This window comes from Suncus etruscus, chromosome 4, assembly GCF_024139225.1.
Source record: "Suncus etruscus isolate mSunEtr1 chromosome 4, mSunEtr1.pri.cur, whole genome shotgun sequence".
NCBI classification, from domain to species: Eukaryota; Metazoa; Chordata; class Mammalia; order Eulipotyphla; family Soricidae; genus Suncus; species Suncus etruscus.
In genome coordinates, this window is record NC_064851.1 from 102,758,646 (window position 1) to 102,769,804 (window position 11,159).

Sequence of the window (11,159 nt, forward strand, 5' to 3'; positions counted from 1 at the left end):
CACAGCCAATGGCTTCTATTGATTCTCTGAGCTCCACTCCTTAAATCTCTTTCATCTGAAAACAGCCCATGGCTCGAGCTGAGAGACTCTGTGTCCTCATTCCAGAATCCCTTTCACCTGAGTTCAGCCCCATGGCCCGCTATCAAGAGACTGTGATCTTATCCCAGAATCCTTTTCACCTGGACACAGCCCCATGTTCCTTAGTTGAGGGGGGTTCTGCGAACTTCATTTTCAGAATCCTTTTCACTTGGGCTCAGCCCATGGTCTCTTATGAGAAACTCTAACCTCATTTCCAGAATCCTTTTTACTGTGTGGCCACTTATTGAGAGCTCTGTGACCTCATTCCCAGAATCTCTTTCACCAGGGCTCAGTCATTGGCCTCTAGTTGTGAGGACCCAGGATGGTGGGGGGGACCCAGACATTCCCCCACAGGACAGCTGGGAGGGGTCCCCACTCAACTTAGCCCCCACATGCTTCCACCCCCAGCCACTGTGAGCTGTCGGTGGTGCAGATCCCTCAGCTCACTCATCCTGGGACCACAGAATCCTGGGGACATCCGGCCCTGGCATCCACTCTGTGAGCCTCAATCCCACCCCCATTGGAGGGGGTCCAGCCCCAGCCTGCTGGATGGCAGAGCCCTAGTTTCCTAGACAGCTCAACACTATAGCCCAGTGCTGAGAGGGGCTGTTGGGAGAGGCACAGCTGGGGTGGGCACCAAGGGTGGGCTTTAGGCTGTGCTCATCCCTACCACCAACTCCAAGGAGCTTTTCCACCAGGCAGAGCTGAGGGACCCTGGGGCCCAGTGGTTTGGAGCTCTGGGCAGCAAGATGAACCCCAGACCTCTGCTTATCTCCTCCTCTTCCTGGCAAGGAGCTGGGGACTCCCCTCCCTTGCCCCCCCGCGCCAGCACCCCCCCCACCCCCCCCGTCTCTCCAACTATCCCTACCTGAATGTCAAGATGGTCCCTGTGTCTTGTCCATTCCGGCCCTCATGTCTTTCCCCTCTGTGTCCTGGGGTCTGAATTTTCCCTTTGTCTCCCTATCCCACACCCCCACGAGGGCATCTTTCGTCCCCAAGCCCACTACTTGCCTTTTCTGATGGCACTGTCAGTGACCCATAGCCCCAGCACTTCCCTGCAGTTTTCCTTTGGAAGGTGGTGTCACCCCACACACAGTGCTCAGGCACTTCTGGGGCACTTGGGCACCCACACTATGCCCATGAAGCCCCTGGGAAAGCTCAGTGACATGGTGAAAATCTCCCTCTTCAGCCCAGATGCCAGCCTTTTTGTTTTTTCTGTCACTGGTTTTGGCTCCTTCTGTTTTTCATGGAGAAGGTGCCTCCACTGACCTTGCGTAGAGGAGAACGGGCAGGGGGTGCAAGCAGGTGGAGGATGGCAGAGTGGCTGTGCTGGGGGTGCCCAGCATGCCATTCAAGCCTGCCAGACCCTCCACCTCTCAGCCAACCATCACTGACTCTCCTCTCAGACATGACCACATCATTTACTGCAGGTTGGAAAGCCCCTTGTGCTGTCACAGTGACAAAGAACCCACAAGAAGGCAGACCACACCAGAGGTGGAGTTTGCTTTTTCGATGCTACCTAAAATCTCTCCCTTTTTCTACCTCGCCATGACATGGCAAGCCCTAAGTCTTGTCCCCTTGCAGGTTTGACTCGAAGGACTGGGTGGTCTCTCCACTGGCTGGCCTTGGAGAACATAGGTCGGGCTTTGCCCCCCTCCCTGTGAAAGTCCCCCCCCCCACCTTCCACTGCTCTGAAGTTAACCCTTTTGACTGACTCTTTGTCGAAGGTCCCCACACATCTAGGTGGCTCTGCCCTGAACAGCCTTGCTAAGGGGAGAGTTTTGAAAAACCAAACTTGCAAAGTTGTGATTCTGGTTCTTTCCCCTGGCTGGGTAGGTGCCAGGAGCACCTGGCACTCGCCGTCCACCATTCCACGACACACCTCCTTGTGCTCTTTGCTGTCTCAGTGGGTCAGGTTCTAGACACAGGCTGAAGAGGTGCTGACCGCTTCCTGTGCTCTCCAGACCATTCCTCCCTGCAGTTTCGTTCATTTGCCCTTCTGCACCTCAGTGCTCCTATTTTCTCCCTTTTGTTTGGCTTTCTTTGTTTACTGAGTAACACCAACCACAAAGTAATGGAACAAATAATCTCCTTCCTCCCTTTCCCTCTCTGGTGTGTAATGTTGTGATGTCCAGATTCTGTATAAAATATGTAAATGATGTATCTGAAATCCGCGGCCGCCGTGGATCCTTTAACCAATATATTGAACAAAGATACATAATGTCAGTGTTTGATTTTTTTATTTATTTTTACAAAAAGAAGAAGAAAAAAGAACTTACCCAGCCTAGTTGAGACGTTCGTGTATTTTTGCATGGTTCAAATGTGCTTCGTGCATCAAGAAGCTCCGTGAAGGCACTTGGCTGCAGCCCAGGGGACATTTCCACACCTGTGGCATCCGTCGCTGGCCAGACTGTCTTCTCTGCCGTCCGCCTGTGATTTAGCACAATTATCGCTTGCTCGAAGTCATCTCCAGACTCAGCACAACGCGCGTCTCTGTTGCACCTGCTGCTCCTTCGCACCTGGCCGTGGCCGACGTCCACCCATCATCCGTCTGATGTGTGTCCCCAATGTTTGCTGACTCGGGTGCCATCGAATGGGTGGGGCCCCACCAGGACTCCAGATGCCTGCTGCCCTGGACTCTGGGTCCCTGTCCTTGCAAACCTGCAAGCACCTGTTTTTCCTGGACTCACAACATTGTTGTGTTGTGTTGTTTGTTTGTTTCCTTCTGCCCCAACCTAGTTATATAGAGCAGGATAAAAAGACAGAATGTGAAGCAGGAATCTAAGAAAGATTTATATTTTATACCCAATAGTACATAGAATATATTCTAGATAGCTTAAGAGGCAGACAGACTAGAAATGTGATTGTAGCCCAAACCTGGAATTTCCTAAGAAGAGAGAGAGAGAGAGAGAAAGAGAGATTGAGAGCAGGATTGAGAGAGAGAGAGAGAGAGGGAGAGAGAGAGGAGGGAGGAGAGAGCAGGTTTTTCTTGGGACACTTGGGGTGCCCTACCGCCAGGTATGCATAGCAGGATTTGGGGTGAAGAGGCACCAACCTTGTCTGGGGATGCTTATGCCCAGCAGGGGTGGTCTCAAAATCCCTGGTGGCTGCCATTGGCTGCCATTGCCCATGACCACTGTATCCTCTTTCCCAGGCCAGAGTATTAGGACAGGAAGGGGTCTTCATGGATGTCACCCAGCACCCTGAATCTTCCAACACCCTGTCGGAGGTTCTCTGAGGAGAGTTTGGTAGTGAGAACTCAGGGGGCCACCCTGATCCTCAGACCCAGGTTCCTCAAGTCCTTGCCCCCACACCTAAGATGCTGAGCCTCCTACCACACAGAGCCCTGATCTCATCCACACTCACTCCAAAGCAGCCCGTCCTCAATGGGCCTTTCAATGGCATTGATTTCTTTTGATGTTTTTTGAGTTTTGGGTTTGGGGCCACATCCAGTCATGCTCAGGGAGTACTTCTGATTCTTCGCTCAGAAATCACACCTGGCAGGCTTGGGGGACCCTAAGGGATGCCAGGGACCCAGGTGTAGGCTGCATGTAAGGCAAATGCCCTTTCTGTTGTGCTATTTATTGCCCAGCCCCTTTTTCAGTAACTTTGATTCTGGATTCACAGCCTATCCTTAGAGGTGTCAGATCTGCAACTCTGTAGACCTGGGGGGTGGGACTTTCTGCTTTCTCCTTCTTCTCTAGTGGGGCTCTGAGTTCAGATGCTTCTGAGATTCCTTAAGGCTACATCACACACATGTACACACACACACACACACACACACACACAACAGGCACAGTTGCCCTGCCTGCAGCCCAGGGAATCCCCACCCACCATCTATGCTGCAGAACATCTTGTCTACAGAGAATACACTCTCCCCAGCTTAACAGACACAGTGCTCCCCTGCCCAGATGCCCCCCCTCCCCCCCAGATGGAGCAGCAGGAACACGACAGCATGGGCATTATGACAGGAATTAGGAGCCTATTGAAAAGCTGCTTGTTTCTGCCTCGGGAGCACCAGATGCTGCCTGTTGAGGAGGGGGCTCACACAGTCCCATCTGTCTGCCATGGAGCCCAGAAGGGGCACCCCAAGGCCAGAAAGGGTGAACCACACACTCCCCCCAACCACAGCCAAGTGGACACAGCAAATTCAGAACCAGAATGAGCCACCTGCACCCCAGGTCTCTGTGGCTCCTCTTCACGGGGACCTGGGGCTCAGCATCCCTCCTGGAAACTGGCAACAGGCAGGTGGCATGGCCCAGACTCTCATGCTCACATGAAAAGGCAAGTTTGCTCTTCTTACTGAGAGCACACATGTGAGACACAGAGGCACACGCAATGCACATACATAAACATGCACAACAGAAGCACACATTGCATATAAGTATGAACACACATACCTCTACCCTCTCCACACCCACCTTTCCACAGACCTTGTCCATAGACTCCCATGTTCTGTAGGCTCCGAGACACCTGTTAAGGAGAAGGTGCTGAAGAGCAGGGCTGAGGAGGGCTGAGGAAGAATGAGGAGGGATGAGTAGGTCTGAAAAGGGCTCAGCAGGGCTCTCCCTCCTTTGCAACTCCCCACTCCCCTCAGGACTCGGGCTCTTGTGCCATCTCTGCAGATGCCTAGCCTGGGTAATATTTGACCCTGAACATGGCACCCGATGCCTCATTGCCAAGCCCCTGTGAGTTCATTGCCAAGCAGTGCCTGGAATCTTCCTTCCAGACTCTCAAAAACAAGTAGGCCCAAGGAAAAGGGCATTCCGGGGACCCCTGTACCCCAGACAATGAAGAAAGACCAGCCCCCCTGTGGGAGCTATCCCAATTACCCTAAATATCCCTCTCTGATATCATCCCGCATCTGATCCCACAAACCTTCCCTTCATGTGACCTTTGTACCTGCTGTTCCACATCATCTAGGCAAAGATTCCAGAAATGTTAGCTCTGTCCTCCTGCTGGGCCTGTGTGTGGCACCCTGGTTCTCCAAGGCCCCGAGGTCGTCAGGGGCCTACCCTACCCTCACCCCATCCCTGCTGCATGAACCCCAACATGGTTGGCCTCAGAAAAGGAAGGAGTTTTGAGGGGTAAGCCCTGGTAGCAAACACACCTACTAGATCTTCAGAGCTTGAACCTGAGACCCCTGCCAAGCTTGGTGGAATATTGCCGAGGAGAAAGGAACCCACTCACTCCACCTTTTGTTTGCCTTCCATCTGGCTGAGTTGAACCTGCCTTTCACTTCTAGTTTGCTCAAGTCTCTGTTGCCTTAACAGCCACCTACCAAGAAGTCAGAAGGAGAAGGAACATCCCTGGGGGTGGGCCACACCGCCAGCATACCATTCTCCATGCTGCTGTGTCTGCAAAAGGGACTGGTCCAGTCAAAGCTAAAGCCAAAGTGCTGGCCTCTTGGCAGATAGAGAAAGGGGGAGAGAGAGTAGAGAGAGTGAGAGAGAGAGAGAAAGAGAGAGAGGAAGGGAGAGAGGAAGGGAGAGAGGAGAGAGAGAGAGAGAGAGAGAGAGAGAGAAAAAAGAGAGAGAGGCATGCTTTTAGGCTGATGTCTACCGGAAGTGCTTGGGCCCAGGCCCTATTTTCTCCCTGCCCTGGGCCGTGGGCAGCTTTGCCTGACTTCGGATCCAGATTCTCCCAGCACACACCCACCCCAGCCCAGCGCCTCTGACTCACCCTCCTTATCCTGCATTCATCCTGGCCAGCGACCTGCACCTTCTCCAGAACATTCCAACCCTGCCCGTGGCAGCCTCCTGGTTTCCTTCTAGGCTGAGTCCCTTTTAGACAGGCTGTGCTGCCTCTAAGTAGGCCCTGAATGTACCCCCGTGAGAGCAGACCTGCCCGCCAGCGGCTGAGTCACCCACAAAGAGGGTTATTTTGTAAAGCCTGTTTATTTTTTTAAGTCCACTTCTAGCACTTCCATCTTGCTGCCCTCTACCTGGTCTTGGGGACCCACATGGTGTCATGGTGTCACGCTGAAGGAGCCCAAGGTTGCGTCCTTTCCCTCCATGTATGTGCCACGCGCAAACCGGCTGCTTCTGCGTCATACCCCATGTTTCCCTGTGACCTGGACTGACGGTCAGAGTCATCTCGACAAAGCAGATTTATATATGAATCAGAAAAGTATTTATTTCAATTTTGTACCTTTCCATTTTAATACATTCTAATGTATTGGCTCAATGGAGATAATATAAACAGTTCATTTTAATAACATGCATGCATTCTCTTTTTGGCTTTTGTTCCTGGGGAGGGCAAGTCGCCAAGTAGAAAATTCCAGCCCCAGATGGGCCTCCAGCAGAACAGCAGGTGATCTGTGACCCTGGGAGAGGCCAGTGAGCAGGTGCCTCCAGATGTGACTCCACCATCTCCAACACACACATAGATGAGAAGAGTACTGGGCATAGAGTACAAACCAAAGGCTGGGTTTGGGGAATGGAGGGACACCCAAAGCAGCCACTGAGAAAACGGGAGTCAAACGTGAAATAGGGCTGAAGGGGAAAGAAAGAAGAGTCTCACGTTTCGGAGTTGAGACCCTGTAAAATATATTCCACAAGTTGTGAGGTCACCCTACACACCGTATCTCCAACCCCAGGCAGACAGGTCTGAAACAGGTAGGGTAGCCATGAAGAATTAATAAACCAAGCAAATCAAGAGTCATGGAGTCAATCTGTGCTTTGTGGTATCTCTCTCTGACCCCAAAGCCAGAACTGCCCTGTTTTGTTTTGTTTTGTTTTGGCTTTTGGGCCACACCTAGTGACAATCAGGGGTTACTCCTGGCTATGCACTCAGAAATCTCTCCTGGCTTGGGGGACCATATGGGATGCCGAGGGATTGAACTGAGGTCCCTCCTAGGCTAGCACAGGCAAGGCAGATGCCTTACCGCTTGCACCACTGCTCTGGCTTCTGCCCTTTGTTTTTATTAAACCTGTTCCAATTCACCAGGAGGGGAAGATCAAGTGAGAAACAAAAGTACATATATAGGTGGGCTTTTAGATATCAAAGGAGAGGTTTAAGGAAAAGAGAAAGATGGGGGAATGCCTTTGTTTGGGGTCAGTAGCTAGGTGTTACCTTACAGGACCTCACTTCTTTTGCCTGCCACCTTAGGGAGAGATTCTGGAGTGAGCATTTAGGGAAGGTCACCTTCCTCTAGGGGTGGCCAGGGGGACTCCAACCACTGCCACAGCTCCAGTTCTGGGCTTTTGTTAGAGGGGACAGGTGAAAGGAGAATGGGGGAGAATGTGCTGGAGGAAGAAGAGGAGATGCAGAAAACCAGAAAGCTGGAGCTGGAGGAAGAGGAGAAGTTGGAGGAGTAAGGAGAGAGAGCAGAAGAAAAGGAGAAGGAAGATAAAAGCTGCTGGAGGAGTTTGAGCAGGGGTCCTCAAACTTTTTAAATGGGGCCAGTTCACTGTCAGACCTTGGAGGTCTGGACTATACTTTAAAAAAAACTATGAAAAATTCCTATACACACTGCACATCTTATTTTGAAGTAAAAGCAAAACAGGAGCAAATACAATATTTAAAATGAAGAACAAGGGCCAGAGTGATAGCACAGTGGTAAGGCATTTGCCTTTACTCGGCGAACACAGGACAGACCTGGGTTCAAATCCCGGCATCTGCTGGGTGTGACCCCAAAACAAGACAAAATAAAATAAAATGAAGAATAAAGTTAAATCAACAAACTTACCAATATATGTATTTTTTTCCTTGAAGGGGGGGGCACACCCAGCGGTGCTCAGGGGTTACTCCTGGCTGTGCACTCAGAAATCACTTCTGGCAGACTCGGGGGACCATATGGGATGCTGGGGATTGAATCTGAAGACTCGTCCCGGGCTGGCAGCATGCAGGGCAAACGCCCTACTGCTGTGCTATCACTCTGGCCCCACCACCAATATTTTAATGGGAACTATGGTACTGCTTTGGCAGGCTGTAATTTGAAGACCTCTGCCAAAGACTGAGAGAAGTCAAGAGACAGAGATAAGGAGGGAGTCAGAGAGTGCACCACACATCTCACACATGAGCACTGTGGGCCTAGGATGAGTCTGCTGCTAACCGGTACAGGCAGCAGTGGCAAAAACACCGGATGGGCCAGATAATTCTCCTCAGTGGGCCACATGTGGCCCACAGGCTGTAGTTTGAAGACCCCTGAGTTAGAGGAAGAGAAGGAAGAGTTAGATAAAGGGGAGGAGTCAGAGAAAAGGGGAAGGGCTAGAGAAAGAAGAGCTAGAGGTGAGTGGCCATAGAAAACGGAGGACCTAGAGAAAGGGGAGGAGTTAGAGAAGGGGAGGGGCTATAGAAAACCGGGACAAGTGGAAAAGGGAGGAGCTAGATAAGGGGCGGGGCTAGGGAAAAGAGGAAAGGGAAGAAAAAAGTGGAAAGGAGAGGGACTAGAGAGGGGGAGGGGGCTATCAAAAAGGGAGGGGCAGTCAGGGGTCTCAAACTCAATTTATCTTCGGGCTGCAGGAGGCAAAGTCGGGGTGATCCTTGAGTGCAAAGTCAGTAGTAAGCCTTGAACATTGGGGGTGTGACCCAAATAACTAAAACAAAACAAAACAAAACAAGATTCCTCTAGGGCAGGGCCACAAAATGTTGTACGGAGGGAGGGCCATTTGCGGCCTGCAAGACCCCTGAAAGGGAGGAGCTAGAGAAAGGGGGAAGGGGGAGCTACTAAATGAAGAGGGGAAGAAGCTATAGGAAAAGGGATGGGTTAAATGAAGAGGGGGGGGGAGCTACAGGAATGGGATGGGCTATAGGAAGAGAGGAGGAGCCATAGGAAAGGGGAGGGCTATATGAAGTAGTAGGGGCCAAAAGAGGGAGAGGAAGAGCTGGAGGGAGAGTTGCAGGAAGTATGGCTTTGCAGTACTCAACATCAAAATCATCAAATGTGCTCCTCCATCTGAGCCGCACTGTCCCCTCCACCTCCAGACACATTTGGGAGCACACTTGGCAAAGGAGCTGTTGAGTCCTCCAGGAGTCCTTCCCCTACACATGCGGCTTAGATCCTCCAAGGACTATTCTCCTGCACTTGGGCTTGGGCACGGTCCACACAGAGTGCCCCTCCCTCAGAAATCAGCCCTTTTTCCCTGCTTCTTTGCCACAGCAGTCAGTCCTCTGACGGGGAGAGAGATCAGGTTGCCCAGGAAAGGACAGGGGAGTGAGGGGGAGGGAGACCGTCTGTTCTGGGTACCTACATCTCTGGGGAGAGGGATAGCCATGGAGTGCCCTGGTCTGCCCCATCTTCCCACTTCCTCTCACCCACCTTCCCTGCCTGACTTCCCACCGAGGAGGGATGCTTTGAGTTCTGGGTCCCTTCCTGGGTCCCCCCTACACATACACTACCTGCCTCACCTCTTCCAAGACCATTGGGGTTGCAGGACTGCAGGTGGATTTTCTCCTCATGATGACATAGATCTGAGGCTTCGTCTGCAGGAGAGCAGCTGGATCTGAACCTTCCTTTCCTGAACCCTGTGCCCTGCTGGCCAGTTTACACCTTGCAGAACCTTTGCACATCCCAGGGTACATTCTTACTTAGTGCTCAGAATTTCCCTCGGAGGCACAGAACATACCCTTTCCAAGCTGCTTCTCCCCAGAACCAGTGTGTGTTATGTCTTTTCTCTGCCCTGGAACTGGTACCCTGATCAGACTGTGAAACCTCCAAGCCCTCTCAGGCAGGGATCATCCTCACAGGATCTTAGAGTGATTTTCTGCATCATTCCTACAAGTAGGGGGCTGGCACCCACCTGGACCCCAACCAACAGGCCTCACCTGGCAGTCATTCCCCCAGCAGATCAGAGCAGGACCTCTGGGCTTAGAGCACATCAGAGCATATAGCAGCCTCTGAGCCCCAGGATACATGCACAAACCCTGCCCTGCTGCATGTCTCTCAGGCCAGGGAGTACCCCCAGCCTCCACAGTAGGGAGGAGACAAATCACTCCATTTCTAGATGCAGGAGAGATGACCAAAGGGAGGGAGGGGCCTGACACATGGGCCCTTCCCAGAGAAGCCCCGAAAGGAAACACTCAGGTGCACCTCTATGCTGTATCTGTTGATGATGCTCTCATCTCGTTCAGCAAAACATTCCTCCTTGAAGGTTCGGATGCTGCCACAGGAAATAGTGCAGCTGCCACCTTGCCCTCGCTCAGAAACAGCAAGGAAATGAAGCAGGGAATGAGAGGAAACAATTAGACACATGTGTTTATTTCCAGCTGTCTCTGAGAGGGGCCAAATTCGTGAGGGCGATCCAGACTACCAGCTAGGCCTTGGTTGGAGGCCTTACAAGCTGACCACCTGTAGGCACACCAGATTCAGCCTACAAAGTTGTCCTTCATGGGGCCAGGCCATTCTCAGGGCTAGAGTTAACATTCAAAATGTGGCCCCTGAATGGGCAAAAGATGGGCATAGACCAGTGGGGTGGAGAAATATTGCAAGGTTGGGGGTGATTGTCTTACATGCAGTGACCTCGATTTGATCCTTAGCACCACCAGAAGGTCTCCTGAGCATAGCCAGGAGTGACCCTTGAAAACAATAACAATAATGACAAGAAATATTAGTAAAATCTTATCTGATTATGTTTCACAAATTTAGTACAGCCGGCTTGGTCTGTGGGTAGCACATCCTGTATGACTTTGTAGGAGACTTTTGGATCTCCGGGATGTTTGCTTTTCACATAGAGCCGGTCTCTTTGGGAACAATTTGAACTTTGAGTATCTGCTTAACATGGCAAATGCCAGAAGGAAAAAAAAAATCTGTCACTACGTGTCTCTATAGATGACAGCTAGAAGTAGCACCTGGAGAAAAGAATTTTCCCCTGCAACGCTTTCCCTCCAGCCGAGGTCCCCAAATTCCTCATCTGCACCACTAACAGCTCTGACTGCATAGGGACGGCTTGGCTTAAGCATTTCTTTTCCTCCTTCGACTGGCACTTGCTTGTCCCCAGAGTCCCCACATCTCCCTTCCAGAAAGCACACCCTTGGCCTTTCTTAACTGAGGTCCAGTGACACAGGACAAGTCATTGTGGGGATACCGGCGCTGCAGAAAACGCTCTCTGCGTGGATCTGAACCTTCGTTGCGGGAACCT